Source organism: Spermophilus citellus, assembly GCF_964194105.1.
Source record: "Spermophilus citellus genome assembly, chromosome: 8".
NCBI classification, from domain to species: Eukaryota; Metazoa; Chordata; class Mammalia; order Rodentia; family Sciuridae; genus Spermophilus; species Spermophilus citellus.
In genome coordinates, this window is record NC_138189.1 from 132,577,410 (window position 1) to 132,594,981 (window position 17,572).

Below are 17,572 nucleotides of genomic sequence, written 5' to 3' on the forward strand. Positions count from 1 at the left end.
TTGTAGCATCCTTGGTGCCCTTAGTTCACAGGGTAACTTCCTCCCTGCCTTCTAATAAGTCCTGTCTGCCCTTCAAAGCACAGACCAAGTCCTCCTTCCACTATAAAATCTTCACTGGTCACTCTAAATGTTGTCATCTTTTGAACTCCATCAGAACTTGTTCCCTGTACCACTCACTCAACAATCCCTAAATTGATAGCAAGATGACAACCCTACCAACCTCTAGGGCAGGGATGACTAACGGACTTCATGAAACGTGTCTTGCTGGAGCAAAAAGTAGTGACATCCAGGAACCATGTGTTAAGAAAGATTCTGAGACTGAACCCACCAATGAGTAATGGCCCATCTGAGCCATTTGCTGGGGAGGAAAAGAGAGACACCAACTACATACCTACTACAGACTTCTCATTCCTGTTCTAGGTTTTAACTCAACCTGAGAGAAAAAGAGCACCAACGACCCCAAGACAAAAGAGCATAACTTTTGACCAGCATTTTAATGACATGTGCACTTGGCAGGCAGGTCCGTCTCCAACACTTCTGGGAGCACAGCCCATGTCATAGAAGATCTCAGTCTACTGTAGACCAGATCATGAACCTTATTCCTGTCTTCTTTCCAAAATCCCAACTACCCTATCCCAGGTGGTGTAAAGGACCAGAAGACCGTTTCCTGACAAAAACAGTAAGAGTTGTCATTTGGGAGGCAACACTCAGCCCTGTTTTTCTCCCATTCTCCCTCTCAAACTCACCCAAAAAAACAGAACTGAAAATGTCTGAGTCAGGGTCAAAGGATATGAATCCATGTTTTTCAAACATTTCATTTTTTTTTTTTAAAGAGAGTGAGAGAGGGGGGGAGAGAGAGAGAATTTTTAATATTTATTTTTCAGTTCTCGGCGGACACAACATCTTTGTTGGTATGTGGTGCTGAGGATCGAACCCGGGCCGCACGCATGCCAGGCGAGCGCGCTACCGCTTGAGCCACATCCCCAGCCCCTTCAAACATTTCTAACAGACATTTCTAACAGGATCTTCCCCATTCCGAACCTACATAGGCTTTCTATACTTCCATCCAAGCTGTAAGCAACTCAAGGCAGCAAGTTGGATGTGTTGTGACCCCCACATCATCTAGTTTTGATTATGATAAACAGTAACCCCTCACTGGCTGCAACCAGGCCTGCAGAGTCCTTAGAACTAAAAGTTCTAAGATTCCGAATTCTCCCAAGGGGGCTGGGGTTGTGGCTCAGCGGTAGAGCGCTCGCCTCGAACGTGAGAGGCCCTGGGTTCGATCATCAGCACCACATAAAACATAAAGATTGTGTTCAACTACAACTAAAAAATAAATATTAAAAAATAAAAAGACAACTTCCAAAGGAAACAGCCTTGAGTTCAGAAACAGGTTATTAAAAACAAAAGAAAAAAAATAGGGACCATGATGTCTAACCTCACGCATGTTAAAGTAATTTGAGGCATAGTACCCTCCCCCAACTCCTTCCAATTCTTGTTACTATTTAGGGAAGCAGACTGGCACTGCCAGAGGTACATGACAGAAGCCCCTGGGAACAGACACACATGAATCACCCTTGAAGCCCTGTCAGTGTGATTCACACTTAGAGATCTGCCTGTGGGACAAGGTTGCATTTCCAAGGCTTAGGTTCAACACGAGGCCAAGTTGGAAAAACATCCCCTCACCAGGCAATTCCACCCAGCCACACACCCTGACCAGCAAAACAAGGAAATCAAATTTCCTATGGTAAAAGGACACACAGATATATAGCTGAAACTCAAATCTGGCATACCTGGCTTAAAGGAGCTTAACATTCCTATCATATACTTAGTCTGAAAGAAGCAAGCTGACAATGACAGCTACCAGAGCATCACAAGTACTTTCCACTACCAGGTCAAGCCCAGTCAGGTTTTCTGGACTGGTCTGTGATGAACATAGCCAAACCCATACCTCCAGAGCCTCAGCATAACTCCAGCCGCGGGAAGAAAGGACGCACTCTCCCACCATGGAGAACTCGCCCCAAAACTTTCACCACACCATCGCCCTCCTTGAGGATAAGAACCCCATTACACATCTTTTTTTTTTTTAATTGGTTCTTCAAAACATTGCAAAGCTCATGACATATCATCTTCCATACATTTGATTCAAGTGGGTTATGAAGTCCCATTTTTTACCCCAAATACAAGTTGCAGAATCACTTCGGTTACACATCCACATTTTTACATAATACCATATTAATGACTGTTGTATTTTGCTACCTTTCCTATCCCCTACTATCCCCCTTCCCCTTCCCTCTCATTTTCCCTCTCTACCCCATCTGCTGCTGTTTAATTCTCTCCCTTGTTTTTTTCCCCCTTTCCCCTCACAAACTCTTATATGTAATTTTGTGTAACAATAAGGGTCTCCTTCCATTTCCATACAGTTTCCCTTCTCTCTCCTTTTCTCCCACCCCACTCGTCTCTGTTTAATGTTAGTCTTTTCCTCATGCTCTTCTTCCGTGTTCTGATCTTAGTTGCTCTCTTTATATCAAAGACGACATTGGGCATTTGTTTTTTAAGGATTGGCTAGCTTCACTTAGCATTATCTGCTCTAATGCCATCCATTTCCCTGCAAAATCCACGATTTTGTCATTTTCTAGTGCTGCGTAATACTCCATTGTGTATAAATGCCACAGTTTTTTAATCCATTCATCTATTGAAGGGCATCTAGGTTGATTCCAAAGTCTAGCTATTGTGAATTGTGCTGCTATGATCATTGATGTGGCAGCATCCCTATAGTATGCTCTTTTAAGGTCCTCAGGGAATAGACCAAGTAGGGCGACAGCTGGGTCAAATGGTGGTTCCATTCCCAGCTTTCCTAGGAATCTCCATACTGCTTTCCATATTAGCCGCACCAATTTGCAGTCCCACCAGCAATGTACAAGTGTACCTTTTCCCCACATCCTCGCCAGCACTTATTGTTGTTTGACTTCATAATGGCTGCCAATCTTACTGGAGTGAGATGGTATCTTAGGGTGGTTTTGATTTGCATTTCTCTGACTGCTAGAGATGGTGAGCATTTTTTCATATACTTATTGATTGTATGTCCTCCTCTGAGAAGTGTTTGTTCAGGTCCTTGGCCCATTTGTTGATTGGGTTATTTGCTATCTTATTGTTTAATTTTTTGAGTTCTTTGTACATTCTGGATATTAGGGCTCTGTCTGAAGTGTGAGGAGTAAAAATTTGTTCCCAGGATGTAGGTTCCCCGTTTACCTCTCTTATTGTTTCTCTTGCTGAGAAAAAATTTTTAGTTTAAGTAAGTCCCATTTGTTTATTCTTGTATATAACTCTTGGGCTATGGGCGTCCTATTAAGGAATTTGGAGCCCGACCCCACAATATGTAGATTGGAGCCAACTTTTTCTTCTATCAGGCGCAGAGTCTCTAATTTGATATCTAGCTCCTTGATCCATTTTGAATTAACTTTTGTGCATGGCGAGAGAAAGGGATTCAGTTTCATTTTGTTGCATATGGATTTCCAGTTTTCCCAGCACCATTTGTTGAAGATGCTATCCTTTCTCCATTGCATGCTTTTAGTGCCTTTATCAAATATAAGAATGTTGTAATTTTGTGGATTGGTCTCTGTGTCCTCTATTCTGTACCATTGGTCCACCTGCCCATTTTGGTACCAGTACCATGCTGTTTTTGTTACTATTGCTCTGTAATATAGTTTGAAATCTGGTATCGCTATACCGCCTGATTCACACTTCCTGCTTAGAATTGCTTTTGCTATTCTGGGTCTTTTGTTTTTCCATATGAATTTCATGATAGTTTTGTCTATTTCTACAAGAAATGCCGTTGGGATTTTGATTGGCATTGCATTAAACCTGTAGAGAACTTTGGGTAATATTGCCATTTTGATGTTGGTTCTGCCTATCCATGAACAGGGTACATTTTTCCATCTTCTAAGATCTTCTACTTCTCTCTTTAGGGTTCTGTAGTTTTCATTGTATAAATCTTTCACCTCTTTTGTTAGGTTGATTCCCAAGTATTTTTTTTTTTTTTGAGGATATTGTGAATGGGGTGGTTTTCCTCATTTCCATTTCAGAAGTTTTGTTGCTGATATACAGGAATGCCTTTGATTTATGCGTGTTGATTTTATATCCTGCCACTTTGCTGAATTCATTTATTAGTTCTAGTAGTTTCTTTGTAGACCCTTTTGGGTCTTCTAGGTATAGGATCATATCGTCCGCAAATAGTGATAATTTAAAGGCATAAAAATAGGAAAAGAAGAACTTAATTTCTTTTGTCTAATTGCTCTGGCCAGTGTTTCGAGAACTATATTGAATAGAAGTGGTGATAGAGGGCATCTGTGGTGAGCTATTTTGCTGTGCTGCCTTGTGTGGGCGTGAGCCTAATTCTTGGGCTGAGACCCAGTTCTTTGTTTTCAGCCACTCCCTAGAATGGAATGTATCAATTGTCCAGCTCCTGGAACAAACTGTTTTCAAGAAGTGCTTGTTGTTTTGCACAAGCTGGAACTGGGTGTCTCTTGCCTTGTGTGCAAGTGCTGGGTCTATCATTCTATTGGCTGCTGCTGTGTTGCTATGCGCTCTTTGTCCAATGGTGTACGAGCAGGGCTGCAGTTGAAGTATATAAGGGGTGGTTTTTTCGGGCTCGGGGTCTTTCCTCTCATCTATACCTAATGGATGCTCCCAATAAAGCGTGTTAAAGAAGAATCCTGTTGTTGTCGTCATTCCTGCTGGCGGGTAGACGCGACAGGCATCCCTGTCTTGTTCCAGATTTTAGCGGGAATTCCTTCAGTTTTTCTCCATTTAGAATGACGCTAGCCTGAGGCTTAGCATATATAGCTTTTACAATGTTGAGGTAAGTTCCTGTTATCCCCAGTTTTTCTAGTGTTTTGAACATAAAAGGATGCTGTACTTTGTCAAATGCTTTTTCTGCATCTATCGAGACAATCATATGGTTCTTATCTTTAAGTCTATTGATGTGGTGAATAATATTTATTGATTTCCATATATTGAACCAACCTTGCATCCCAGGGATGAACCCTACTTGATCAGGGTGCACTGTTTTTTTGATATGCTTTTGTATTTGATTCGCCAGGATTTTATTGAGGATTTTTGCATCTATGTTCATTAGAGATATTGGTCTGTAGTTTTCTTTGAAGTGTCTTTGTCTGGTTTTGGGATCAAGGTGATGTTGGCCTCATAGAATGAATTTGGAAGAGCTCCTTTTTCTATTTCTTGAAATAGCTTGAAAAGTATTGGTATTAATTCTCCTTTGAAGGTTTTGTAAAACTCCGCTGTATACCCATCCGGTCCAGGGCTTTTCTTGGTTGGTAGTCTTTTAATGGTTTCTTCTATTTCTTCCTTTGTTATTGGTCTGTTTAAATTGCCCATTACACATCTTATCCTCACAAAGGTAAGGATAAGTCTAAGGTCCAATGCAATACAAGTCCCCAGGCCCTGAATTCCCAATGCCTCCAGCATGACAAGGGGTGACTGCTTCCTATCAAATCCTAACAGCAACAGCATAGCTCCAAGTCAGTCTGGGTTAAACAAACATGCAAAGAAGTGAGGATCTGGAGATTCTCTTCCATCTACCAAAAGTCCTACGGTGATTCCTAGACTGTCTGTGGGAGCACCACAGGGATTGTTTGGGAAGAGGAACAGGCCTCAGACTTAACCAGAACATCCATTTATCACATTTGCAAAAGGACAATTTTCTCACGCACGGGTGGCATCTGCTGTCCACTGGTAGGTCCACCAACAAAAAGCAAACTGTTATGCAGAAAGCATACAGGATTAGGAGAAACTATACTTGACATGATCAAAAGTCAATTGTTCGACTTTAATAAAAGAAATTATTGAAACTTTCCACATCTAGAAAACCACAGAAGCCAATTTGAGTACCTGGATTCAAATCTGGTTTTGGACTCAGTGCCATTATGTTCAACCTTTTCATGTTATTCAAGAGGGATGCAGTTGTGGTGTGGCTCCAATGTGTGTTACATCGCAGGACAATATCCACACACAGGAAGCACTATCAGTGTTAAATACCACCACTGTCACTGGAGGTGACATCCAGGTGTGCTGCACTTTACATGCTATTACATTACATCCCTGTGTGGAAGGAACTAGAAGCACCATGCTTCAGAGCAGGAAATAAAGGCTTAGTGTTTTATTTACCTGTCATAATATGGTGAGTGACAGAGCTAGAATTGAAATCCTGGCTGGCGTGACACAGTGTCTGATAGTTCCATCTTCCTACTGAGCCATGTGGGTAAACCAAAAAGGAGACATAGGCCCGGGGTACTGACAATACTCTCCCCTCTCCTACTAGACTGTCACAACACACCGATTCAACACACACGGGAACAAGTCTTAGTCCAGGCTCTCGCAGCTCTCAGGAAGGACACAACTGTCAATGACCACAAGAGGCCAGCCCGTAAGACAACAGGTACTGCTATCTTCAGCATCCTCTCCCCATGCAGAGGGGGCATCTCCTTCATTTGGTTTTTTGGGGCTGGAACCTCTAGGAGTGGTAGTGCAAGCTTTAGACTGGGCCTCCAGGGATGAGGCTGCTGAAGGCAGTTAGAGACCATGGAGGAAGAAAGTGGCAGAGGACCAGCAGGCTGACATGGAGTCCCACAGGGGTGCTATAAATGACAAAATGCCCATCTGATCTGCCTCCTCATGCAAGGAAAAAAGCAAAACACACTCAAGTGGCTGGATGAAAGCACTTATTTGAAGGATGCACAATCTTCAACAAGTTTTGTGACTCCCCTGGGTGGCCACCATCCCACAAAATAAATGAAGTCACAGGAGTTAAAGAGGCTGAGCCTTGAAGGGTAAAATTACACAAATGTGCCATGCACGGTGCCACACACACCTGTAATCCCAGCGGCTCAAGAGGCTAAGGTAGGAGGATCTTGAATTGAAAGCTAGCCTCAGCAACTCAGCAAGGCACTGACATAAAACAAAACATAAAAAGGGCTGGGGATGTGGCTCAGTGGTTAAGCCCCCCCCCCGCCCCGGGGTGGGGGTGGGGGGCTCAATTCCTGGTACCAAAAAATAAAGAAACATGTATGCATTAAAGAAAATTAGAGACAGAGAAAGAAAACTTGGATCCCAAATCACCCTTACATAACACTTGTCCTAAAGACATAATTAAAATCCTACAAAGTTAACTACATGCCAAGATCCATCCTTAGTACCTTACATATAATAGTTCATCTGGTTCTTGCAACACGATTTTAGCTCCATTTTAAGGCTGAAGAAACTCAGAAAGGCAGATAACTTGCCCATGATCACAGAGCTGGAGTATCAGAACCAGGCATAAACCACCCAGTTGGATTCTCAAGCCTCTACACAGAACATTTCAGGCTATGCTCCGTGATTGACCAAGGATGAAGTGATGGAGAAAAATAGTCCCATAAAAGGGACTTTAAAAAGTGCCCATATTAGAGCAATTCAGAGTGTCAAGTTACGTTCTGAAGACCCAAGGTAGGGAACCAAGAACTCCCCTCCCGCCTATACCCCATGGAGTGCCCCACCATTGCACTTCAAGGCTTTTATGACTCAGAGAACAAACTGTTTTAAACTCTGTCCATGAAAAACAGATCACTGTTTTTCAATCCTTACTGTAACATCACAGCAACCCTGGAAATCACATACTAGAAAATATCTTGTCCGTTTGTTACTTCATAACTCAGAATGCAATATTGAAGCCCACAGATCTCAGTTGACTGCTAATACAAACTTTAAAACAACACTGCTTCCCAGGCTATTCCTGGGCAGCTGGAATCCTAACACCCCAAGCCTTCCACTGCTCCTCTTTACTACAGGGGTGACATTCCAAGGGATGTTTACATTAGCTCGCCTGAAAACTGTTCCCATGAAATAAATATAACTTCTCCCAAGTGGTGCATGAGATGGAGCAAAATTTAAACTCGGGATGAACTAGGTAGAGTTACTGTGAAGCTCTGTAGTGTAAGAGAAATGATAATGTGACATCTATGAATGTTCACAAAAGCAAAGTTATACTCACTATAAATAAGCATACTTTCGGAAGGAAACTTTTTGTTGTTGTTGCAGGGGATAGAACCCAGGACCTCATATAGGCAAAGCACACTCTAACTGAACTATATCCCTAGCTGTTACTTAAAACATTTTTCAAAGAAGTCCATCTTGACAGCCCTTTTAATGCTTTTCTTGGAGCATGATAGTTATACACAATACCAGGAGTTCATCTTGACATGATCGTACATGCATGATATATCATTTGCTCCCTTTCAGTCCCCAGTGCTGCTTTCCTGCTCCTCATCCCTCCCCACTCTTTCCTTTGCTCTATGTCTTCCTTCTGTTTATTGTTTGTTTTTAATTGGTGCTTTACAGATATAAACGTACAGGTGACTATTACCTTTATATGCACATAGCATCATTGTCAATTCCCTCCCTTTTCTTGTCCTTCCTCCCGGCTCTATGCCTTCCTGTTACTCTGATCGCCCTTCTATTTGCATGGGATCCCCTGCCCCAACTTTTGTTTTGTTCTAGCTTTCACACGAAATAAAAATATAGGACCTTTACCGTGTCTGACAGCATGTTTTAGCAGCTTCTTTCTATAAAGAAAAGGGTCCCTTCTGCTAGCAGAAAATTAAAGCAAACTGCAAAGGCATTTACCCTGATACTTTGTACATAAATGGTCAAAACGAAACGAAACTCCAGAATGCAGGACTTCTATCAAAATCTTTCCTGGTAAATTCTGCAGAGTTGCTCCTAGCTACGTACATGTACTGCTTTTGGAATCCTAATCAGTTCCGTCCACCCAATGACTCAAACTGAAATACTGAGAGATATGAACAGCTGCACTCAACTCCACACCAAGAATAGCCTGCAGGAAACCAAGCTCCAGTTGGAAAAACTACATTTAGTAAGCATACTCAACTCCAGGGAATGCTATGGACACTGCTCTTTGTTAATAACGAAAATGGCTACAACACTTTATGATAATATTTATAAAATACACATCTTCCCCTACCAGGGAGCAAGTTAAATGGTTTTGTGACCATTTAAACCCTAGGAATTTAAACTCATTTTTATTTGGAATTCACTGGCTGATAAACGATTGCAAATGCCATGTCAAACATTTGAGACACACATACGCTGGGACAAACTACAGCTCCCTTCAGGCCACATGATACAAGTCTGAGCTAAAACAGCACATCAATAAAGCCTATGCTCATTTTTCTTTCATATTGCTTTCTCACTTCTACCTTGCTGTGTTGCTGTGTATATAGAAATACAGTTTAAAAATACACACATACACACACACAAAAAAAAAAAAAATGGGGCTGTTGCTCAGTTGTAGGACATGAGCTTAGTAAGCATAAGACCCTGGGTTCAATCCCCAGCACCACCAAAAAGAAATAAAAATTGCTTTATAAGAGGAGAAAAACAGAGTAGGTCTAAAACCACAAACCAAAAGGACTGGGGGCATAGATCAGTGGCAAAGTGCTCACCTACCACGTACAATCACAAGATTCAATCCCTTATACCACAAAATAAGAAATAAACCACAAAATCTGCAAAGCATCCACAGCAAAAACAAAGAACCCAAGGAGAGAGGGAGCCAAAGTCCACCGATATTCCTTTGAGAAGTCTCCTACATTCCTGCCAACTGGAAGGAAACAAGAGCCCAGCTTAGTCTCCAAGCAGAGATGGCATGTTCTGGTGGGCTGAGAGCAGAAGCAGAGAGAACTTTCCAAGATGGTCCTCCTTGAATTACCCTTCAAGCAAATTACTCATTGGGGTGGATGAATGCAGGTAAAGAAGATGAAAATCATTAGGAGGCACCTGCGATATCAAAACACAAATTCATCTGCTTGTTTATACCTGAATGGAATATAAAGAAAACCTTCTCCTTGCTAGACCTGGTTGGAATCTCGTTAACAGTAAATGTGCACCAAGTTCACCTGCCAGGACTTTGTATATATTTCATTAACTCCTCAACATTACAATAATACTTAAGCATGCATTATTTTCATTGCTATTATGAGAAGCTGAGTTGTGAACCTCAGAAATTCATGAATTCCTAATTCTCAAATATGACTATGTGTACACCAGGGTTTTAAATTGGTAATTAAGATTAAATGAGTTCTTTACAGTGGGCCCTAATCCATAAGACTGGTGTTCTCAACAGAAGAGATGAGTACCCAGACACAAGTGCAGAGGTTGGACTTGGTCTAAATCCTTTTGTGCTGCTCTAATAGAGTCCCTGACTGTAATTGATAAAGAACAGGCCTTTGTTTTTACCATTCTGGAGTCTGGAAAGTCCAAAGTCAAGGAACCTACATGGTGGTGAGGGGCAGAGAGACACCAACCAAATTCAGCCTTTCCCCAGGAACCCGCTCCTCTATTAATCTATTCCTGAGGGCTCTGCACTCATGACCCAATCACCTCTTAAAGCTTTCCCCCTCGATAATCTTGTATTCCAGATTAAACTTCTGACACATGAATTTAGGGGAACATATTCCAACCATAACACACTGTTGGAGTTTGGATCGATAATGTCTCCAAGTGTTCATGTACTTGGTGTGATTGGAAGGTGGCGGAACCTTTAACAGGTAGGGCCTAGTTTGAAGCTTTAGATGACTGAGGACATGCCCCTGAAGGGATTACAGGACACGGGTCCCTTCTTAATCCTCTTTGCTTCCTGGTTGCCATGAAGTGAGCAGTTTCCTCCACCACACACCACGATGCACTGTGCCACCTCAGGCTCAAAACAACAAGGCCAATCAATAGAATACTCAGAAATTCGAAATTGTGAGTCAAAATAAACCTTTCTTCTTCATATGTTAATTACCTCAGGTATTACAAGACAGTAATGGAAACCTGATCCAGAAACCAATGAAGACTACTATCTACAATCAAAGGAGAGGCTTCAAAAGAAGCTAACCCTGCTGATGCCTTGGTTTTCAGCCTCCAAAACTGTGAGAAAATAACACACTGCTGTTTAAACCACCCCAGTCTAATTTGACTACTCTGCAGAAAAAAAGACACTGAAGCTCAAAGAAACCAAGTAACGTGATCAAAGTCAGAGCTACTGTGTGGCAGTGTTGAAATTTGAATGCAGATCAAAATACAAACTACACTTTCCAAATTAAACACTAAACTTTACACAAAGTATATGCTCAATACATGCTGGCTACATTTTTTTTTTAATTATACTACCTGACTTTAAGTTAAATGCAGAGATATAGCCACAAAACAATGTAATAAGGGCTCCAATTCCTAAATACTGTGATAGACAAATACTACTGTACCAGCGACTCTACAGGTCGGAAGTGTGCTCAGAACAGGGGTGGATTCCCCCATTGGATCATTCATGCTATAGACCAGGTGGTATGTGGCCTTAGGCCTCGGGGCAAGGAAGGAGAGGAGTGGCTAGTAAACACACGCCACACTTCTGTATGATCAAAGACAACAGCTCCAAAGGCAGCATGGTGGGGTATGCAGGCAGTCCCAGCTACCCAGGAGGATCAAGGCCAGCCTGGGCAACAGAACAAGACCTCGCCTCAAGAACAGTAAAAAGATGACAACTCCAGAATACACTGTTTTCCTGTGCCTCTATCGGGTCCTTATATTGTTAGCTGGAACATGCATGAAAATGGTTTCTCACTACTCCATATCCATCACCCTGAGCCCAAAATACATTCCTTATTGCAAGGTTAGAGACAGGGGGCAGTCACATGAAGCTCTCTTCTCCCCAACAGGTTTTTTTCTTTCTTTGGGGGTGGTGGGAATTGAACCCATGACCTTGTGAATGCGTGGCAAGCACTCTACCAACTGAGCTATGTCCCCATTCCCCCCAACAGATTTCTTAATTCCAGCCACTGGGTTCCCAGTGTGCATAAGAGGAAAAATGAGTTCTGTGATAGCTTCCTGCACTTTTTTATCTGAAATCAGAGAATGAGGCATTTTAACAACAACAAAAAAAAATAAACATGTCCAATTTTTTAAGATAATTTTTTTAGCTGTTGATGGGCTTTATTTAAATGTGGTACTGAGAATCAAACCCAGGGCCTCACACATTCTAGGCAAGCATTTTATCAACGATCTACAACCCCAGATGTCCAATTTTCAAACAATTAAAAGACAATAAATACATGGCATGAAAGCTATGCTCAATATAATTTGGTCTTTGATGATTCAAGAAGATTTTGTGGATCCTCAGGGTAATTGTTAGAAGTATTAATCATCACTGCAGAAAGAACCTGTTAACATGGAAAATCCAGAGAAACAGCAGCAGCTAACGTGGAACTATTTAGAAAAGAAAAGCACTGCGGCACGTATTTGGAAGAAAGTCCTTGATATGTGCTTTATTTAATATATGTATATGATTATAACCATGCAGAACAGGGAAACTGAAGAACCTTGAGAGTGCAGTTAGAAGCTGCAGTAGATACTTTCATTTTCTTTTTCCTCAAGAAGATTTTCTGAGTAATTTCCTTTTCCTATAGTGGGTTCCAGAACCACGATATAATGATGAGCAAATGCTTCACGCCGGAAACATACTAATGCTACCCTAAGGTATCACCTAGTTTCTAAGAACAATGATGACATCACACTGCCTAGCTTATTTTACCCCATTTATAAGTACTTAAACAAATGTTTGCTATGATGTAAATCAAGTGTTTGAAAGTCATTCCAATAGTCAATAAAATATTTCTCATGCCTTAAGACCTATACCATTAGTGTGGTATAGGTCTTAAGAGGGAATATTCCCTAGTATATTCATAGTAATATGTTTCACAAATTTTATAATCTTGGATCTTTGCTCCCTCCCTACATAGTGTTCTGCATTAGACCGTTTTTCATTACTGTAATGAAACACTTGAGACATGTTACTTTATATATTTTCTAAAAGAGGCTTATTCAGTTCAAGTTTTTAGAGGCTAAAAGCCCAATATAGGCTTTTACCAGAGAGTGAACCAGTGGTGTCGCCCTTACAGCAAACAGCATCATACCACAAGCGTAAGCAAAACAGATCATATGACCAAGGGCGGGCGTTTCCACAGTCCCCTCCAAGGACAGCATCTCAATGACCTAAGCACCTCCCACAAGGTTCTACCTCTTAAAGGTCGATCACCTCAACACCACTACATTGAGAACAGAAACTCCGACACACGATCTTAGGTGAAAACCACAGCGTGCTCTGGATTATCACTCCTAGGAAGAGCATTCCCTTGAACATTTTAAAATTTCATCTCCTGGTCCTTCATCTCCATCATGATTATTTTCAAATGGCCATTTTTTTCCTGGAGAAAGGACTCCAGTTGAGCAAAAGTCACGGGTTACAAGAAAGTTCCAAAGTTATCTTATTTTTAACATGATTCTTGACAATCTCTTGCTATATTCAATTTATGTAATAGGAGCAAATACAGCTATTTTTTAAAGGCATTTTATTAGATTTCAGTCCAAGATATTTTTCAAAAGCCTGACACTAGATTTGCAGGGGACTAAGTTCTGACCCAGAGTGGCTACATAATTTTTTCCGTGTGGGTTTAAAAAGAAAAAATGTCAGTTCTGTAGCCACACATACTAAGACTTCACTTATATTTCACCCAGCCAACTTTAGTAAATATTAACTTCTTGTACGCAATCTTAGTCCTTTGAGAGTTTTAGGAAAGAGGGCCTGGTTAAAATAAACGTAGGAATTGGTAGGTTTAAACAATGCTGAACAGATTTCTCTACTGCTGCACTTGCTTTAGTATGGACACTGCATAGTGTCTAAGACAGGTCAGAGAATGTTTTGAGTTACAGGACTCTGACCTCCAACACTCTTTTCACAGAATTTCTTATTAACACTAGCATTTCCCAGAAATCACAAAGAATCCCTGGATCAAACCCTATCTTGTGGGGCTGGGGATGTGGCTCAAGCGGTAGCGCGCTCGCCTGGCATGCGTGCGGCCCGGGTTCGATCCTCAGCACCACATACAAACAAAGATGTTGTGTCTGCTGATAAAATATTAAAATTCTCTCTCCTCTCTCTCCCTCTCTCACTCTCTTAAAAAAAACAACAAAAAAAAAAAACCCTATCTTGTTTTACTTCAAAGGACCTTACACTAGGGACATACCTAGCACCCTACATTCTGTCAGGAATGAAAATGGGTGTGGCACATTGAGATACACCCACATCACTGTTCTAAAGTCTACTTCATAGTACTTACAGTGCGAATTATGCAAATGTCATTCAGAAACATTTGCTAAATAAACATCATATTACTCCTACATCATGATGAATTATGATTATTAAAGAATTGAAAATGTGCCAGACATGGTAGCAGTGCATGTCTATAATCACAGTGACTTGGGAGGCTGAGACGGGAGGATTGTGAATTCAAAGCCAACCTCAGCAAAAGCGAGGTGCTAAGCAAGTCAGCAAGACCCAGTCTCTAAATAAAATACGAAATAGGGCTGTGGATGTGGCTGGAAATATCTGAAAATGTCAGACTCCTGTATTTCTCCACTCACCTAAAAATGCAATGTGACATCAGTCCAACACAGTCCATTCTAAAGGTTTACCAGGAGTCCGAACACCTACAGGAGTTATGAATTGACAGTATCCAAAAACCCTCAAGTTGTAGGACAAGTATCTGTACATTTTTGCAGAAAAGCAGCTCCTAATTTTATTATATACTCAAAGGATTCCATGTCCCAAAATATTTTAACCTGCTCCCAGGGAACAAGCATGCCATAAAAAAAATAACCTGTATGACTGGGGTTGAAGTTCAAGAACCACGGCCTACATTAGGGCTTCATTCATGGTCCACACCAATTACTCTCAAGCCTATCTACGGTAACACATGAATCACTGGAAGATCTCTCAGAAGTATCAATGCCCAGCCTTCATCCCAAAGCAAGTACAATAAAATTAGCTACTTTTTTTTTTTTTTTAAAGGCATCAGTAATTTAAGTTTCCCAAGTGATTCAAATGCAGCGTTTCAAGAACCACTGTTCCATAATATCTACTTTGAAATAAATCATATGCATTTTTATTATGGGTCTTCCATTGTCATATCATTAGTTAACTCATTCTGACTTTACTTTCCATGTATTTGCCTCTTATCAAAATTCATTCTATCTTCATTGTAAAAATCTGTTTTCCATCATAACTTCTGGTAAATAGGATAGAATCAATGAGTAGAAGATGCCTGTCCTCTGACGAGTAACAATCCACCCCACTGCCTACTCAAATCCATAAAAATAATTTGTTGTTGTTATCTACCCTATCAGCTCATTTTCCCTGTCCCACATCCCTACCAGGCTACCATTCTACATTTGTCCCAACTGGTCCTCATAATAACCACCAATGCTAAAGAGTGTAACCAGCTATAAGAAAATATTAGTACGGGACTGGGGATGTGGCTCAAGCGGTAGCGCGCTCGCCTGGCATGCGTGCGGCCCGGGTTCGATCCTCAGCACCACGTACAAAGATCTGTGTCCGCCGAAAAACTAATAAATTCTCTCTCCCCCCCTCTCCTCTCTCAAAAAAAAAAAAAAAAAAAAAAAAAAAAAAACACAAATCCTGCTATTATGTATAATTAAAAAAAATAAAATATTAGTACAAATGTGTAACAAATGTCACCATTCTGCACAACTATAATGCACCAATAAAAAAATATGAGTGGATAAAAGAACATAGATTGGTAGCATATTTAGATTTCAAAAGGAATGAACTTCTAATGGTGGAGGAGCTGACAGTTCCTAATCTGGGCATGCGCATGAGAAACAGTCCAAAGAATGAACAAGAAAACACACTGCTCCTGCAGCTCAACCACTAGAGAGGCCCAAGCAAGGGGCTAGTGCAGTAATTCCACCATTTAACTTTTCTTCCTCTGTTCTAGTAAAGCCTTCTTAAAAAAAATAAATAAATAAAATTTAAAAATTTTTAAAAATATCACCTTGAGACTTTGCACCAATCAGCACAACTCTTCTTTTGCGGGTTAGAGGGAGATATCATGGATTGAATCCAGGGGCACTTAGCCACTAAGCCACATCACCAGCCCCTTTTTTATTTTTTTGAGATAGGATCTTGCCAAGTTTCTGCGCTGGCCTCGAATTTATACTGCCTTAGACTCTATACTGCCTTAGACTCACTCAAGTCGCTGGGTTTACAGGCAAGTGCCACCATACCTGGCCTAGCACAACCCGTAAGAGTCCAGCACTATGAAAGATACAGTGGCCCACAAATTCTGAATGGACATATCTCCCAAATCCTACAGTTGTCTTAGGATCCCAGATAACACTTATAAGGATAAACTTGAAAGATCAGACCCAATTGCTAACTTCCCAAAAGCATTCCCTCCAATCACGAAAGACTGCTGCTTCCCCTATGGAGAGAAGAGAATAAATTCAAAAATCAAGTTTTGAATCCAAGAAGAATCCACTAAAGAATGTGGTCTAAATTGAACGTTGTTGTCACACCCACCCAAAAAGTACCAAAGAGGCCAAATACAAACACCAAACACCCAGAGATAAACACTTGTGGTCAGTGAGGAAATTACTACTAAAAGGGGAAACCCCTCAAGAACATTTAGCCATTTTTTTTATATCTTTATTTTTTTTTAATGCAGTACTGAGGATCAAACTCAGTGCCTCCCATGTGTGAGGCAAGCACTCTGCCACTGAGCCACAATCCCAGCCCACATTTAGCCATTTTAAACAAATTGAACTCCAAAATCTGATCAACAGATTAACGCTCACAAAACAGCCTCTCAGAAATGTTACCTATGCTCTCTTCTAGCTGTCACTGGAGGGTTCTCTTCACACCCAGCCTTTTTGTTCCAATGCACATGGCTTCCAAGGCCTGGAAGGCCAGCAGCCAGGATCTCCCAGCCCCCAGCCACTGAAAGCCCCAGCTGCCACCCACAGGGCAGCAGGCCTTCCCCACCACTTCCAGACCAGCACAGCCACTTCCACTGTGACAGAGAAACCAGCCACAACTGAGAAAAATCTTCTCTTTCCCTCATTATGTCCTACCACCCAATTCCTAATTAACTGGCCCTAAGACAATCAAATCAGCAAGTCAATTTTTTTAAAAGCTATTTATCATGAAAGAAATGGGGAACTTCCAAGGGAGACTTTGGAGAGAATAATGATTTGTAAGGAACTCGGTCTGAAAGGAAAAACAAGGAATTAGAGACAGTGTTCAAAACAAGAGGGGAAAATGAGAGGGGTCAAAACGAGCCCAGGCTAAAATCAACAACAAAGAATCTCAGGTGTCTCTAACAGAGTGACCTCCCAAGAAGGCCAAGTTTAGACCTGGGACAGAAACAAACCCTTTATGTTGTAAGGCTGCCCCAGGCCTTGGAAGAAAGAGAACTGCCTCTTCCCCATCCTGCTGCTCCTGAATTTGCTGCTCTGTCCAGAAGAACACAAAGGGGTAGGGACTCCCATAAGCCAGATCCGAGTCCTGATCTGTAGAGTAGAAACCCTGCCAATTTGGGCAAGTTACTCAAACTCTCTAAGATCTTGACGTCATCATTCTAAAAATCTCTCTGCTAACTGGACT

General features: G+C 41.3%; 1 protein-coding gene across 3 annotated transcripts in view; it reads right to left on the reverse strand.

Annotated features, from left to right (window-relative positions):
* ARHGAP10 (Rho GTPase activating protein 10) overlaps window positions 1–17,572 on the reverse strand; it is a 303,935-nt gene that overhangs the window by 263,519 nt on the left and 22,844 nt on the right. The window lies entirely within an intron of this gene.